This window comes from Salvelinus sp. IW2-2015, linkage group LG17 (assembly GCF_002910315.2).
Source record: "Salvelinus sp. IW2-2015 linkage group LG17, ASM291031v2, whole genome shotgun sequence".
Classification (NCBI taxonomy): domain Eukaryota; kingdom Metazoa; phylum Chordata; class Actinopteri; order Salmoniformes; family Salmonidae; genus Salvelinus; species Salvelinus sp. IW2-2015.
The window spans coordinates 38,076,421-38,093,681 of record NC_036857.1 but is presented as its reverse complement, the minus strand read 5'-3'; the positions used below and the strand labels follow the sequence as shown (position 1 = coordinate 38,093,681).

General features: G+C 44.5%; 1 pseudogene; it reads right to left on the bottom strand.

Annotated features, from left to right (window-relative positions):
• LOC111976465 (MAGUK p55 subfamily member 2-like) overlaps positions 1-14,901 on the bottom strand; it is a 48,686-nt pseudogene extending 33,785 nt beyond the window's left edge.
• Positions 14,902-17,261: the final 2,360 nt, after the last annotated feature.

Sequence of the window (17,261 nt, the reverse complement as noted above, 5' to 3'; positions counted from 1 at the left end):
ACACACCAATGAATAGTCCTGGAAGCCATTTGATTACTGTTTCCGAGTGGCCTTCCTCTGAACCGCCCTGGGTGTAGAAGGTCCGGATGGCAACAGCTTAGCCCCAGTGATGACTGGGCTGTACGCACTACCCTTCTAGTGCCCCTTGCAGTAGAGGGCGACGCAATTGCCGTACCAGGCAGTAAACTGCAACCAGTCAGGATGCTCTCGATGTTGCAGCTGTAGACTTTTGAGGATTTCTCAGGACCCATGCCAAATCTTTTTAGTTTCCTGAGGGGAATAGGCTTTTGTCGTGCCCTCTTCACGGCTGCCTGGGTGTGTATTGTACCAATTATAGTTTGTTGTTGATGTGGGACACAAAGAACTTGAAGCTGTATGGACCATTTCTGTTGTTGTGATGTGGACCACCAAAGAACTTGAAGCTCTCAACCCTTGCTCCACTTACACACCGTCGGTGAGAATGGGGCGTGGCTTTGGTCCTCCTTTTTTCCCTGGAGTCCACACATCATTCCTTAGTCTTGGTTACGTGAGGGTAGGTTGTTATTCTTGGACCAACCGGGCTGCGTTTCTGACCTCCTCCCACTATAGCTGTCTCGTCATTGTCGGTGATCAGGCCTACCACTGTTGTGTCGTCTGCAAACTTGATGGTGTTGATGTCGTACCTGGCCATGCAGTCGTGGGTGAACAGGGAGTACAGGAGGGGACTGAGCACGCACCCCTGGGGAGCTCCAGTGTTGAGGATCAGCGTGGCAGATGTGTTGCTACCTACCCTCACCACCTGGGGGCGGCCCGTCAGGAAGTCCAGGATCCAGTTGCAGAGGAGGTGTTTTTAGTCCCAGGATCTAAAATTGTTCCTTTCCTAAATTAGTCATGGACGGAGATAGGGATTTGGACTTGTGGATTTATTTTATTCTCCATACTGGCCAATGARTATAACGGCGATTCTGATCCAAACATAAATTCATACATTGTGTCCCTGGCCTGAGAGGATGGAAGTTCAACATGTAGCTAGATGTAATATGCTAATGTTAACTAGCTAGCCTGGCGTATCATTGCCCATGAAAGGAAGTTAGGCTAGAAAGAAAGTATTTTAGCCAGGTAGCATAGGACAACAAAAAATAAAAGCATGTACTGTATGACAGAGTGATAGACCGTTTCATCAATATGAAAGAGAGGAGGATGGCATTGGCGTTTCTCTACAAGTTGGGTGAGTCGACATGTTCTTTCTACTTGCACGCACGTACGCACACACACCACACACATAAATCAGTACCATGGACAGCCACGTCATATTTAGCTAACGTTGATTGGACTAAACTGTTTTTGGTATCTTTTAGTTGTCACTGTATTAGACTAAGCATACATGATTAYATCATGTTGAAGTTGAAATGGTGCTGGAATGGAGGAGGCAGCTCCTGTTTTCTTTGCAACTTGCGGTAACTCTCTGTGGTTCTAAATCAATAGTTGTTTAGTCATCCGAAAATGTCAGAAACATGACCTTGCTTGACCCTGCTGTAGGTCATGTAACTGCTTGTTACACGCAATATGTTTTGTGGACTTCACTGGATGTTGCTCTCCGGTTTTGTAATGAAACAWATGTGTGGTTGTGACGCTCGTCTGAAGAAGTGGACCAAGATGCAGCGTGGGGTAGGTTAATCATATTCTTTAATGATAACCAGCAAAACCAAGAAAGAGAAAACCAACGAAACGTCCAGCCTTGTAGGGCTCAACAGCAACAATACAAGAACAAGATCCCACAACATAGGTGGGAAAAAAGGCTACCTAAGTATGATTCCCAATCAGAGACAATGATAGACAGCTGCCTCTGATTGGGAACCACACTCGGCTAAACACAAAGAAATACAAAACATAGAATGCCCACCCCACATCACACCCTGACCTAACTAAATAGAGAAATAAAACGGCTCTCTCAGGTCAGGGCGTGACAGTGGTTGAATTTTTTTCTGCCACTGTGTCTTTTTATTGTCTCGGCGTTAGGCCTAGAGTGGTTCTTCTTTTTAAAAGTTGCGGCACAGCTTGCGGGGTGCCACYGATTTCTATGGCACGTTATTTAAGCGTCAGCCATTGTTGCCAGAATGACGCAATTTACCACAATCTGCCACAATCTGCCACCATCTACCACAAATGGTTGTGGCATAAGCTCAAAACTTTTAAAGGAAGAACCACTGTATACATAGCCTAACGGCATCAAGGCATATTAACTAATTATAGAGCAAACAACGCAATTATCACAACACATAGGTTGCAATATGGCTTTTTGATTTTACCCACGTACCGCTCCTGTGACTAACTATCACTGACTGACTGATTTTTATTTAACCAGGTATGTCATTGAGAACACATTCTCTTTTACAATAACAACCTGGCTGACTGAACGATGGAGTCAGTGGCTTTTGTTCWCAGAACTTTATTCATCCCTCATTTTGTTGGATAGCTTTTTGTTCATCTTCACTGTCTTGTCCCATCACCAACAAATAGCAATGCAACAGACATGTCAATTGTTAGAGAAGTCACAGTGGGAATCCACMAAAGTTATTTTGCCCATGTCATCACTTCCTAAAAAGGCATCCCTCTCTAACMAGGGTGTGATATGTCACTCAGAGAGGATCTGTCCAATTGTAGCACAGCTAAGCAGTTTAATTAGCTCCCTTAGGAGTGCCTGTGCTGCAGTTTGGAGACACACAGACCCTGGATCATGCCTCCCACTATAATATTGTTTGCGCCTAACCACAGATCTAGGATCAGATTACCCTCTCCTCAATCCTAACAAGATGCTAACCTTAACAAGATCCTAACCTTAACAACACATCCGTCACACTGATCCTCAACACAAGGGCCCCTCAGGGGTAATGATCAGTCCCCTCCTGTACTCCCTGTTCACTCATGACTGCATGGCCAGGTACGACTCCAAKACCATRATTAAGTTTGCAGACGACACAACAGTGGTAGGCCTGATCACCGACAACGACGAGACAGCCTATAGGGAGGAGGTCAGAGATCTGGCCGTGTGGTTCCAGGACAACAACCTCTCCCTCAATGTGATTAAGACAAAGGAGATGATTGTGGACTACAGGAAAAAGAGGACCGAGCACGCCCCCATTTTCATCGACGGGGCTGCAGTGGAGCAGGTTTGAGAGCTTCAAGTCCTTGTGTCCACATCACCAACAAAAACATGGTCCAGCACACCAAGACAGTTGTGAAAAGGGGACGACAAAAATCTATTCCCCTCAGGAGACTGAAAAGATTTGGCATGGTCTTCAGATCCTCAAAAGGTTCTACAGCTGCACCATTGAGTTGCATCACTGCCTGGTATGGCAACTGCTCGGCCTCCGACCGACAGGCACTACAGAGGGTAGTGAGACGGCCAGTACGTCACGTGGCCAAGCTTCCAGGACCTCTATACCAGGACGGTGTCAGAGGGAAGCCTAAAAATTGTCAAAGACTCCAACCACCCTAGTCATAGACTTTCTCTCTGCTACCGCACGGCAAGCGGTTCCGGAGCGCCAAGTCTAGGTCCAAGAGGCTTCTAACAGCTTCTTCCCCAAGCCATAGATGAACATCTAATCAAATGGCTACCCAGACTATTTGCATTCCCCCCCCCCTCTCTTAAACCGCTGCTACTCTCTGTTATCATCTATGCATAGTCACTTTAATAATTCTACCTACATGTACATATTACCTCAAACGCTGAACCCTGTATATAGTCTCGCTATTGTTATTGTGCTGCTGTTCTTTAATTACTTTTTTACTTTTATTTCTTATTCTATCCGTAATTTTTTTAACTGCATTGTTGATTAGGGGCTCATAAATAAAGGCATTTCACTGTAAGGTCTACACCTGTTGTATTCGGCGCATGTGACTAATAACATTTGATTTGATAATCATTGGGGTTATGAAAAACATCTGACCCCATATCAGTGGTTACGAGTAACTTCTACTAATTCCACCTCACTCCATAACACTAGCTCTGAAGGCAAAGAGGGGACTAGAAGACATCAAATATAGAGAGGAGAGAAGTTGTGTATCTTTTCCATTACATGAGGATCAGTGTGACACAAGGTCAAAAGTGACAAGTAGTTCTGTACTCACATCACTATAGAGACACTTCACAGCAAGGCTGTAAGGAGCTCTGTCAAGGTCAGCCATTCATTGTACATCAGACACAGCCTTGACTTGTTAAGATGAATGGAAGTCACATACGTACACTATAGTCTTCTCTAAATCCTCAAGCATGCCACTTTTTAAGAGGAACACACTATGAATCACACACACAAATTATTATTTTTCATTTTTTTTAACCTTTATTTAACTAGCCTAGGAAGAGTGAGTTAACTGCCTTGTTCAGGGGCAGAACAACAGATGTTTACCTTGTCAGTTTGGGGATTCAATCTTGCAACATTCCAGTTACTAGTCCAACGCTCTAACCACTAGGATACCTGCCGCCCCAATTGACGGACGACYGATCTGTTACCACATAATCAGAACGATACTGTTCATCTTCAAGCGAATACAAGCAACTGTCTGTTGCGTAACCTATCATCTTTTAACACCTGTCCTATCATTACAGACCTCTCCTCAATAATAGAGACATTAGTGTAGTAATACACTAATGTCTCAGAGGYAATACCGTACACCTGGCTACCGTGTCAGCATGCACTGTGCCCGGCCCGCCACAGGTGTCGCRAGTGCGCGATGGGACAAGGACATCCCTGCCGGCCAAACCCTCCCCTAACCCGGACGACGCTGGGCCAATTGTGCATCACGCCATGGGTCTCCCGGTTGCGGCTGGCTGCGACAGAYCCTGYACTCAAACCCAGAATCTCTAGTGGCACAGCTAGCACTGCGATGCAGTGCCTTAGACCACTGCGCCACTCGGGAGGCCCTACTGTAGTAATACTGACCCTTGACAGGTTCTGCAGCTTCAACACTTCCACCCCCAGCTGTCAGCAYCAAAACATGAGGATTAAAGATGCAGCCCTTGTCTTCATTTGGCTTTCACAAGACAGGAAGGAAGACAGAAAGAGAGGAAGTAAGGCCATAATTAAAAAACCCAGTCTCCATCTGCTTCCCTAAACAAAGAATTATGTGTGCAGTGGTGAAGGCTCGTTATCCCTCCCCTCTTCCCCCTAAACCCCTACTGTCATCTGGAGATCTGGAGCGGAGGTTGCCAGATTGGAGAACAGATCAAACTGCCGACCCAGCTTTTACAGGCCCTGTATAATTCTCTTTAATAACCAACACTCACCACAGTGTGCCCACTCTACACTTTTACAATAAATGTTGGTTCTACTACTTTGCTTCGGCTTCACACAGGGTTTGTTTACACTTTAGTTTACTGGGCCCTTCCTTGCTTCTCTCATATTACCGCGCTCTCTCCCTCTRGCCTTTTCAGTCTCGCTATCTCTCCCTCTCTCTCTCCTCACATTCCCTCCTGTTCCTATTCCCGTCAGTTCCTACAATTCTGACAACATCATGTAACGCTACATAGTCGGCTCTTTCAATGGATTGAATAAGATAATAAGGAGKGCTAGCTCACAGACAGGGGAAATATGTAGCCTTGCCATGCTTTTCGATGAGGTTTTCTGCTGTTTTGGAATAGGTTTGATGTCTAGGCAAATTACGAGCGAAATGTGACGCGATAAGAGAATAAGGGACCTATTGTATTATTCAGAAGGATTATTAAAAATCCAACTTGGCCTACTTCTTGTGTCTCGCTGCGTGTCAGTTGCCAGATTGGGTTGCCTCGCTCACTTTTCCTGACACACTACAACAAAAAGTGTAGTAGTTTCAAGTTTTATTAGTCGCTTACTTGCAGGTTCTTTCTCGACAATGCGACAACAATAAAAGATAAGAATATGAACATAAAGTAAATCGTTCAGTAGAATAGAATAAACATTTGAGCATAAGTATAATACAGGAAGGCACAATTTATAGTCCAATATTTACCCTGTTTTGGGGAAGGGGGGGATTGAGAGGCAAGTGTTTCAATTGTGCAGTATTTAGCAATCATGCTGTAATAAGAGTCTGGCAGCAGCAGTTGTGATGCGTTTGTAGCATGAACGTGTGTGTGTGTGTGTGTGTGCGTGTGTGTGTGTGCGCGTGTGTGCGGGCGGTCAGTCCAGTTCTGATGGCTTGTAGATAGAAACTGTCCCTGAGCCTGTCGGTATCAGACCTCACGCTCGGATACAGTCTGCCCGTATAAAAAAAGAGACATAATAGAAAAAGAATAACACAAGGAATAAATGAACAATGAGTAACTATAGCTTGGCGACATACATATAGGTAGGGATAAAGTGGCAAGGCAACAGGATAGATAATAAACAGTAGCAGCAGCGTATGTGATGAGTCAAACGATTTAGTGCAAAAGGGGTCAATGCAGATAGTTAAATAGTTAACCAATAGCAACTGGACTAACTATTTGTCTTAGCATGGTGGATGTTTCGTTGCCGATCCTCACAACCTGGGGGTGGCTTGGGGGTAGACGCTGTTCAGGGTCCTGTTGGTTCCAGGCTAGTACCGCTTGCTATGGTTCCAGACATCGGTACCGCTTGTCATGCGGTAGCAGAGAGACCAGTCTATGACTTGGGTGGCTGGAGTCTTCGACAATTTTTAGGGCCTTCGTCTGACACCGCCTGGTATAGAGGTCTTGGACAGCAGGGAGCTCGGCCCCAGTGACGTACTGGGCAGTACACACTACCCTCTGCAGTGCCTTGCGGTCGGAGGCCGAGCAGTTGCCATACCAAGCGGTGAGGCAGCCAGTCAAGATGCTCTCAATGGTGCAGCTTTATAACTTTTTGAGGATCTGAGGGCCCATACTGAATCTTTTCAGCCTCCTGAGGAGGAAGAGGCGTTGTCCTGCCTTTCTTTACGACTGTGTTGGTGTGTGTGGACCATGATAATTCCTTAGTGATGTGGACACTGAGGAACTTGGCCCTCTCCAATACAGCCCCCTCGATGTGGATGGTAGTGTGCTCGGCCACTCCATTTCCTGCAGTCCACGACTGTTGTCCTGGCACCACACTGCCAGGTCACTGACCTCCTCCCTATAGGCTGTCTCATCATTGTCGGTGATCAGGCCAACCACCGTCGTGTTGTCAGCAACCTTAATGATGGTGTTGGAAAAGTGTGTGGCCACGCAGTCGTAGGTGAGCAGGGAGTACAGGAGGGGACTAAGCATGCACCCCTGATGAGCCCCCTTGTTGAGAGTCAGCGTGGTGGATGTTTCGTTGCCTACCCTCACCCCCTGGGGACGACCCATCAGAAGTCAAGGATCCAGTTGCAGAGGGAGCTGTTCAGTCCCTGGGTCCTGAGCTTAGTGATGAGCTTGGAGGGCTGAATGCTGAGCTATAGTCAAAGAACGAGTCAGCCTATCGGGAGGAAGTAAGTGGTGTCATGACAACAACCTCCTTCTCAACGTCAGCAAAACAAAGGAGTTGATTGTTGACCTAAGAACGGGACTGCAGTAGAGAGAGTATGCAGTTTTAAGTTCCTCAGCATCTACATCACTGAGGACTTGTCATGGACCAACAACAAAAACAACTCTTGTCAAGAGGGAGCAACAGCCTCTCTACTTTCTAAGGCGGCTGAAGAAATCCGTCATGCCACCCCCGGTCCTCTCCAAATACTACTGCCTCACCATCGAGAGCGTCCTGACCGGTTGCATCACGGCCTGGTACGGGAATTGCTGCTTCCATGACGGCAAGGCCCTCCAGTGCGTGGTGAAGATGGCCCAGTACATCACTGGGACAGTGCTCCCACCCATCCAGGACATCTACTCGAAACACTGCCTGAGGAAGTCATGCAGCATCATCAAGGACCCCACACACCGCAGCCACGAGCTGTTCTCCCCCCTTACCGTTGGGCAGACGGTATTGGAGCATGAGGTCTGATACCAAGAGACTCAGAGACAGTTTCTATCTACAAGACATCAGACTGCTGAACACTTGAACTGAACTGACCACCTGTTCTGATTCTCCACACCTTAGCACACATGCACTCACTCATGCACACACCCACACAGGCATACACAGACACATATACAATGGGTGTACAAAACATTAGGAACACCTTCCTAATATTGAGTTGCACCACCTTTTGCAATCCGTCATCCAAAGAGATGTTGGCCCATGTTGACTCCAATGCTTCCCACAGTTGTGTCAAGTTGGCCGGATGTCCTTTGGGTGGTGAACCATTCTTGATGCACACGGTAAACTGTTGAGCGTGAATAATCCAGCAGCATTGCAGTTCGTGACACACTCAAACCACTTATATCTTTTGAAAGTGTGGAACTGTGGGAAGCATTGTAGTCAACATAGGCCAGAATCCCTGTGGAACGCTTTCGACACCTTGTAGAGTCCATGCCTCAATTAATTGAGGCTGTTCTGAGGGCAAAAGGGGCGCAGCTCAATATTATGAAGGTGTTCCTAATGTTTTATACACTCAGTGTATTACTCTACCAAGAACAGGCTCTACTAGTAGCTAAAAGGAATAGGTCAGGTAAATCAAGTCACTCTACCAATAAAAGCAGGAAGTTGTCAAAAAAAAATATCCTCACGCTTGACTTAATCCCGGTTRAACAGGGAAACAGAGTGAACATTGGGTCTCCTACAGCAGTCAGRMGGATTACCACATTCCACCCGCTTCATTAACAMCCTAAAATGGCCGACAGACGGAGACTTGGCCGCTAGCCAATCKCAAAAGGTAAAACTATTGTCAAATAATGCTCCCTCCTTGTCCYTTTCTGCCCAAAACAACCGCATGAGGCCACAGGTGACCAGCCTGTGACTGTTAAAAGCTTCAGTTGATCTCACGGGGAAGCTGCTACGGTCCCAATATGTACATCAATGGCAWAACGAAAACCACACAGTGGGTTTACTGGGTTGTAATAACCTCTGTTTGCTTAAGAGAAACAGGTAGACATCTTTAAACTAGAAAATACCTGAAAATATAATAGGGAGAGGGGACTACCTTGAGTCACCCAGCATTCATGCATTATCATACTGGTCACCTCAACAACAACAAGAAGCTGCAATTAAAGCTCCAATGTTCTGTGTCACCGAACCATTCAGAGGTGTTATTGCTTGTGGTTCTGGTATGGGAACACAGTGGGGAACATTAACCTCYTAGTATTAGCAGAGGCAACCGGTTGCTATGGAGCTCTGTGGCTCAAGTGAGTGAGACAGGGGCAGTGGGTGTTTTTTGTTGTGTAGTGACTGTTCTGAGATCTGTCTGTTGTTGCCAGACATATGTCAGACGAGTTGCCTAAAGTGCGTGCAGATCTCAATATGGAGCGTCTGACAATAACAACAGGATGTACTGTGGATGTTGTTTTTTTAGAGGATTGAAGGATGTAGGAAATACAGACTAATAATGTCTATAGACGAAGCTATGGCTTAAACATTTGAGTTTGCTGAAGAACTACAGAGTGATTCACACTGGCATGTCTTGAGAGTCTTAACAGGTASTGTTTCTGTAGGCTATTTGGGTAGTTTCCTTCTTTCCTTCGTTCCTTCTTCGACTTTGCTCCTTCATGAGCTGTTTGATATGACTGTAAGGAATTGCTGTTAAATGGCTTTTAAGAAGTAAGTGCACTGCCGTGGAGCGATTTATAAATCAAATACATTTCATATGAACAATTACTGACACCCTAAATTGCCTAAATGATCTATCGGCAGAAAGACTTTTACAACARTAGAGTTGACCGAGAAATGATGAAACAGTTCGAGGCAGTAGACATAACATAATAATATTCCCTGCTTTGCTACGGAGTTGTGTAATTAAACTAAGGCCTCCAGTAAAGATGATGACTGTCAGTGGACAATATTCAGTACATTTTTTGGATTGGAGCTTATTCCTGAGTGGTATGTCACTGATTAGGAATTMTTGATGGAACATGCACTTTGAATCACTAGCTTTCATTATTGTATGTGCCGTGTTTCTGAACTTGGAACCCTTGAAGAAAAGCCTTAAATTCCCACTTTCAACCAACATCTAGACTACATCAAATATAATTCAAAACGCCATCCAGCACAAGAGTTATTGTATTATCAATTGAGCCAGTCTAGTGTGCAAATGGACTTCTAGTTTGTGAACAGAGTCTCAAGACTTGAAGTCAACATTCACCTAGTGACACAGTAACTTCACTGTTAAGACAATTGATTTGGGCTGATGTTTGTGTGCAGTACATGTGCATGCAGTGTGTGTGTATCTGTGTGCATTTGTGTGCAWMCATTTGTGTGCATGCATGCGTACAATATACGGTATGTGTGTTGCATATTCTGACAGTTAAGATATTTCCAACCCCCCCTTCCCTCGAGAACACAACAAGCCCTCTGAAGGGCCTACAGTATAGCAGCCGTTGAAAGCACAACATCTCCATGGCGATGGTCGTTGTCCCAGTCTACGTGCCTCAGAAGGACTCAGACCTCGTTATCAAGATGAAGGTCACCAGTCCAGACAACGACCAGTGATATTTAGCTCCCGTTATATTTAACTCCAGTACGTCCAGGATATAACAACAGGATTGAACGACAGGCTTATTATATGACGGCTGTCAGGGACGAAACAATGACAAATGTGTGGTGTAGACACACTTTATTCATTTCTATAATGACAATTATAATATATAATAACGCGTCAATAGCAATATGACATGGCATTACGTGACATGCCAGAGATGACGACGTCACCATTGTCACCAAACCATCATTGGGTCGTTGAAAATGGCAATATAAAACCCAGGTATTATTACCATCGTTACCAAACCACATAATCACATCAGGATGTAAGACTGTCACTGTCAGTCCAATTCACTAAGAAAGAGTATTCTGTCTCAGCAGTCACCCTTCTATGGCACCACACTTTTKTTACTGACAGCCTAATCATACATGAAAACTCCCCTTACTCATCATCAATGGTGCTGAAGGCTGCYTCCCAAATAGCACCCTAATCCCTTTATAGTACACAACGTATGACCAGAGCCATATGGTTATTAGGGCACCATATAGMGAATAGGGTGCCATTTGGGACGTTCACAATGATGTCTTTCCTGGGCCATTACCTAATGTGCATATCATTGAGTATTCAATGTGACAGGTCCTGGTCCAGAGAGGGCAGAGAGAGAGGGATGTTATTTGAAGGTTGTGTCTCTGTCTCTGAAACTCCCAGACGTGACCGCTCTGAGAAGCGCACAGTTGCATATGAATTACCGCATAGCAGCTCCCGTAGAATACACAATGCACTGGGTAGGAGGGAGGTCCTCAGTGAAGGACTAATGTGAATGTGCTGACAGACRGCGTAGTTCATAGGACTGTGTTGTCTGTCACGTCAACTTGTATTGGAAGATACTGTACATCTCGAACTCACTGTGCTATACAGCAGTATGCACCACGTGCATTATCTTAAGCACTCCTCATTCACCTCTCTCTTGCTGTTCATATAATGTATATAATAACWCACACRGAACAAAAATATAAACGCAACACGCAACAATTTCAAAGAGTCTACTGATTTARAGTTCATATAAGGAAATCAGTCAATTGAAATCAATTCATTAGGCCGTAATTTATGAATTTCACATGACTGGGAATACAGATATGCATCTGTTGGTCACAGATACCTTAAAAAAAAGTAGGGAAGGCCTCCCGAGTGGTGCAGCGGTCTAAGGRACTGCATCGCAGTGCTAAGGCGCCACTACAGACTATGGTTCGATCCCAGGCTGTCACAGCCGGCCTGTGACCGAGAGCCTCGTAGCCCCAGCGTCGTCCGGGTTAGGGGAGGGTTTGGCCGGTGGGGGGGGTCTCCTTGGCTCATCGCGCTCTAGCGACTCCTTGTGGCGGGCCGGGCGCCTSTAAGCTGACTTTGATCGTTAGTTGAACAGTGCTTCCTCCGACACATTGGTGCGGCTGGTAGCCGGGTTAATCGAGCAGTGTGTTAAAAAGCAGCTCGGCTAGGCGGATCATGTTTCGGGGGACGCATGACTCAACCTCCGCCTCTCCCGAGCCCGTTGGGGAGTTGCTGCGATGAGAAAAGATTGTAAGTACTAATTGTGGAGAAAAGGTAGGTCCGTTGACCAGAAAGCTAGTCAGTATCTGGTGTGACCACCATTTGCCTCATCCAGTGCGACACATCTTTGCATAGAGATGATCAGGCTGTTGATTTGTGACCTGTGGAATGTTGTCCCWCTCCTCTTCTATGGCTYTGCAAAGTTGCTGGATATTGGCGGGAACTGGAACACGTTGTCATACACGTAGATCCAGAGSATCCCAAACATGCTCAGTGGGTGACATGTCTGGTGAGTATGCAGGCCATGGTAGGACTGGGCTTCCAGGAATTGTGTAAAGATCCTTGCGACATGGGGCTTTGCATTAACATGCTGAAACATGAGGGGATGGCGGCGGATGAGTGGCACGACAATGGGCCTCTGGATCTCATCACGGAACCTCAGTGCATTCAAATTGCCATCGATAAAATACAATTGTGTTCGTTGTCTGTAGCTTATGCCTGCCCATTCCATATCCCCACCGCCACCAMGGGYCACTCTGTTCCCAATGTTGACATCAGCAAAGTGCTCACCCACACTGCCCCATCTGCCCGGTACAGTTGAAACTGYGATTCATCTGTGAAGAGCACACTTATCCAGCATGCCAGTAGCCATTGAAGGTGAGCATTTGCCCACTGAATTCGGCTATGACGCCGAACTGCAGGTTGGTCAAGACCCTGGTAAGGACGACAAACACACAGATGTGCTTCCCTGACAGTTTGTGCAGAAATGATTTAGTTCTGCAAACCCACAGCTTCATCAGCTGTCCGGGTGGCTGGTCTCAGACAATCCTGCAGGTGAAGAAGCCGGATGTGGAGGTCCTGGGCTGGCGTGTTTATAGGTGGTCTGCGGTTGTGAGGCCGGTTGGACATACAGCCAAATTCTCAAAAAAAGAAGTTGTTGGAAGCTTATAGTCGAGGAGAAATGCTTACTAAAAGGGATGTAAACAAATGTGTGCATAACATTTTAGAGAAACAAGATTTTTGTGCGTATGGAACATTTCTGGGATCTTTTATTTCGGTTCATGAAACATGGGACCAACACTTTACATGTTGAGTTAATATTTCTGATCAGTGTATTATGATAGTCAATGCAACATAATGTCTAACAAAGGCACCTGATTCTAGTACGWCCTGTGAAAGCTTCATGTTCCATTTTGACCCCTATCCATTTGTACAGTGATACATTTCCTTAGTGGCTGTGAGTTCAGTGACTGAACATATTTCTTWATTTRTTTAMTTTMTTATTTTTCTGGATTATGTGTGTATTGTTTTATTTTTTATTGCTATATAATAKTGCACTGTTGGAGCTAGAAACACAAGCATTTCGCTGCACCGGCGATTACATCTGAAAATCTGTGTATGCTGCCAATAAACTTTTATTCGATTTCTATGACCAACAACAATCAATGCAAACAGCATGAACASGCATGCAGTAGAGTATGCAATATTAGGGCTGGGAATTGCCAGGGACCTCACGGTACAATTTTATCACAATACTTAGGTGACAATACGACATGTTTTGCCATTCTCACAATTCTATATGTATTGCGATTCGATACTGTGATTTTATTCCCATATGTCTGCTMCAGAGACACAAGAAAGCCATGAGAAAACAWGTTTTTAACAGTCATGGGAAATAAAAGTTCTTAAAAGCAATTAGCTCCCTATTTAAAAAGAATATGGCGAACAAGCTATGCAGGTACAGCCAACTGGTGCAAATATAACATTGCGATATTGTCAAAACGATACAATATATCGTCACAAAGAATATCCCGATATGTAACTATCATTTTTCCCCCCATCACTAATGCAATATATAAATATTTAACGCCATCAATTATGGATATAATATAGAAGAGCACTTCCCCCACACACTCATTCAGCTTTGTCAGGCACAGTGATTTACTGTTAAGAGCAGCCKTATTTGTCATAAAGAGTACAATGTTTTTTATCATAGAAATACAATCTAATAAAGTGATTCTATTTCTATGGCCATTTGAGGGCTGTGTTTAAAGTACTARATGTTTTCTCTCTATGGACTCTCATTTTCCCCTAGTCATAATGGACATTGGATCAATACATCGTTTAGCTAGTAGGTAATAATTACACTTTATCAATGGTCAAATCAAGGACAGTAATACCATACAAAAATATAAGTACTACCATATGCTTGAGATTCTGCTGTTTGTTATTTCTGACATCAGGTGAATACAGTTTCCCACCTCACAGCAATGAGTCTGACACATCCACACCCTATTGGGCTCTCATCTGTCTGTACCTACTGTATCTATAGGTAGGTAATCAAATAGATAGGTAATCATTCTCACTCACGCTTCACTTCAAGACCAATACATAAAACAACATCCAATAAGTAAGTGGAACACATCCACAGATGAGCCATAGAATCCAAACCCTCATCCCTTCACCATCGATGAACCACAGAGTCACAACCCTTATCCTATCACCATAGAATCCAAACCCTCATCCCTTCACCATCGATGAACCACAGAGTCACAACCCTTATCCTATCACCATATAGTCCAAACCCTCATCCATTTATTATGACCCCCATCACCATTAGCATCACCTCAGCCCTCTGTCCTTACCTTCCCCACTGAGTTCCAGGCCCTCCGGGGACATGACAAAGTCCTCCTCCAGGGAGAGTCTTCCAAACAGACTGCCAGCCATGTAGACCACCCACCGACCACCCACACACTCACAACTGAGAAGCTCCTCTCCTCCTCTTTATCTTTCCCTTCCACAGAGCGCCTCTATCTCTCTTCTCTCTCTCTCCCTCTCTCCCTCTCTCTCTCTCTCCTCCTATCAATACCTACAGCTCCTGAGAGCTGCCAAGGCTGATTGAGCCTCTCCCTCTGAATGGAAGCCTCTCAGAGGAGAGAAGGAGGGGGGAGATAGAGAAAGTGAGGGGGGGGTGGGGGGGGGTAGAGCGACGCTTCTCTAGAGAGACAACACGAGAGAGGTGTGATGCTTGGAAATGGGGAAACGAGGCACAATAATCTTCTACTACCGGCCACTACTCAGTATGTGTGTGTGTGTGTTTGGAGGGAGAGCAGGTGGGGCTGAGAGAGGGATCTTCTGATTGGAATTTATACCTAGAACTTCCTTCCTGTTCAGTGACATCACCACAGTTCACCACCCATTGGATGTGTCCTAATTAGAGGTATTCACGGGTCCACCCAAGACCCTACCTYGGACTCCAGTCATCCGGGTCCAAAAATATTTTCCTTTATGTCAGAGTCGGGTCCTGTTTGTTTGTCATCTGTTCTCGGGTCTATGCAACTACAGCTAATATACCCAGAATGGACCCAACCACGGCTCTGCCTAGCCTATAACATACACTGAACCAAAATATAAACGCAACATTTAAAGTGTTTCATGAGCTGAAAAAAAAGGTCCCAGAGATGTTACATACGCACAAAAAATCTTATTCTCAAAAACAAATTGCACAAATTTGTTTACATCCCTGCCAGTGAGCATTTCTCCTTTGCCAAGATAATCCATTCATCTGACAGGTGTGGCATATCAAGAAGCTGATTAAACTGCATGATCATTACACAGGTTCACCTTGTGCTGGGGACAATAAAAGGCCACTCTAAAATGTGCAGTTTCGTGTGTATATATATATATTATATTAGCCACATGCTTTCTTGAGTAAGGCAGCTCCAAAATGCAGGTGTTTCAGCCTAGCTCAGTGCTTTCTGTGGTGGTGGGGCAGCCAGCGGAAAATACAGAACGTAGGGGTTGGTAATGTTCTCTAGTTGCGCCGTGATTGGCTCAGTGTTCTGTCACTCGTGGGGACACAACYTCACCGCAAAATCTACAGGGAGAGCTAGAAAGTTCAAGCCCCTTTGGGTGSTGCCATAGATTTAAAATAGAAGTGCCCGTCCAAGAAGGCTCAAGGTCATTGGCCACYGAWAAATTGACGTCAAATCACGTTTTATCTACCATAGCTTTGATTGGACTGATCATGTCAACATCATACTTTCAAAATCTTAGCTAGCAAGCTAGACAAGCAGTCATCATCATGAATCACATTGACAATCTACTGGCAAATCATTTTCAATCCTTGTCATGTGAAGAGAAATTAGAGATAAAACCTCTCGGTGCTCATCGGCCATAAACATTACACAAGAAGTCGGAAATCGCAAATTAATTTCTAATAATGGCTACCAGACTACTCTCTGTTATTGTCTATGGCAATAGCCATTTACCTAATTGCCATGTACATAATTACCTCAATTACATCTCACTGGTTGCCCCGCCGAGTACAAGCTTGACGTTGTACGGTCCGTGTATATTGGCCCGTACTTGTTATTTACTGTGCTTTTAATTATTTGTTATTCTTTCTTTACTTTTTGGGGGATTTTTCTATATATACATTGTTGGTAGGGTTGTAGTAAGCATTTCACTGTGTACTCGGTCGCTGTGACAATAATCAAATTATGATTTGATATTTATTTTTAACACTAAATATGGTGAATGTATTGATTTAGATTGCCTGCAACATAACAAGATATTTCGTATAGGTCAATGTACATTTATATTCAATATATATACATTTCTGGGTAAAATTAAGTATTTACATGATTGTTTTTAATTAATTGTCAAAAATTTATTTTTTAAATTATTCTTAGGAATGAGGCAATTTTTTCAGCAAGAATTTGCGGACTGTTGGGTAGCGGTCTTAATGGCGGAGTGGGGACTCTCTCTCTTATGGTCTATTAACGAATGTCACTTGGTTGATGTCACTCCATCCATTTCAGGGTGGGCTTTTTAAAAGTCTTACAGTAAAAGGGCATTATATATTGATATACTTATGAAATCTGTGTGGTTGGGTGATAAGAGTTAATTAAACTGCTGATTCATGGACCATTGCCTGGTTTCTTGACGGACCGCTGATAGTGGGCCAGACAGGACAGTCCAGCTTAAGTCATAAGGGGGTGATGGTCCTAGTTCCCCCCCCTGCGGAATTAGGACAAACAGGTCTTGTTCCCATTTAACTAATACAATTATAAAGGTTTATATAGCATACAATAAGGTTTCATATCACTTACATCAATTGCTTCACAAATCTCTTAAGTGTATATGTAAATACATAGAATGGGATAACTAGTGGCGTTATGTCAGATCTTGCAATACTTCAGTGGGAATGTTTTTGTCACTTTTAGACCATTTCG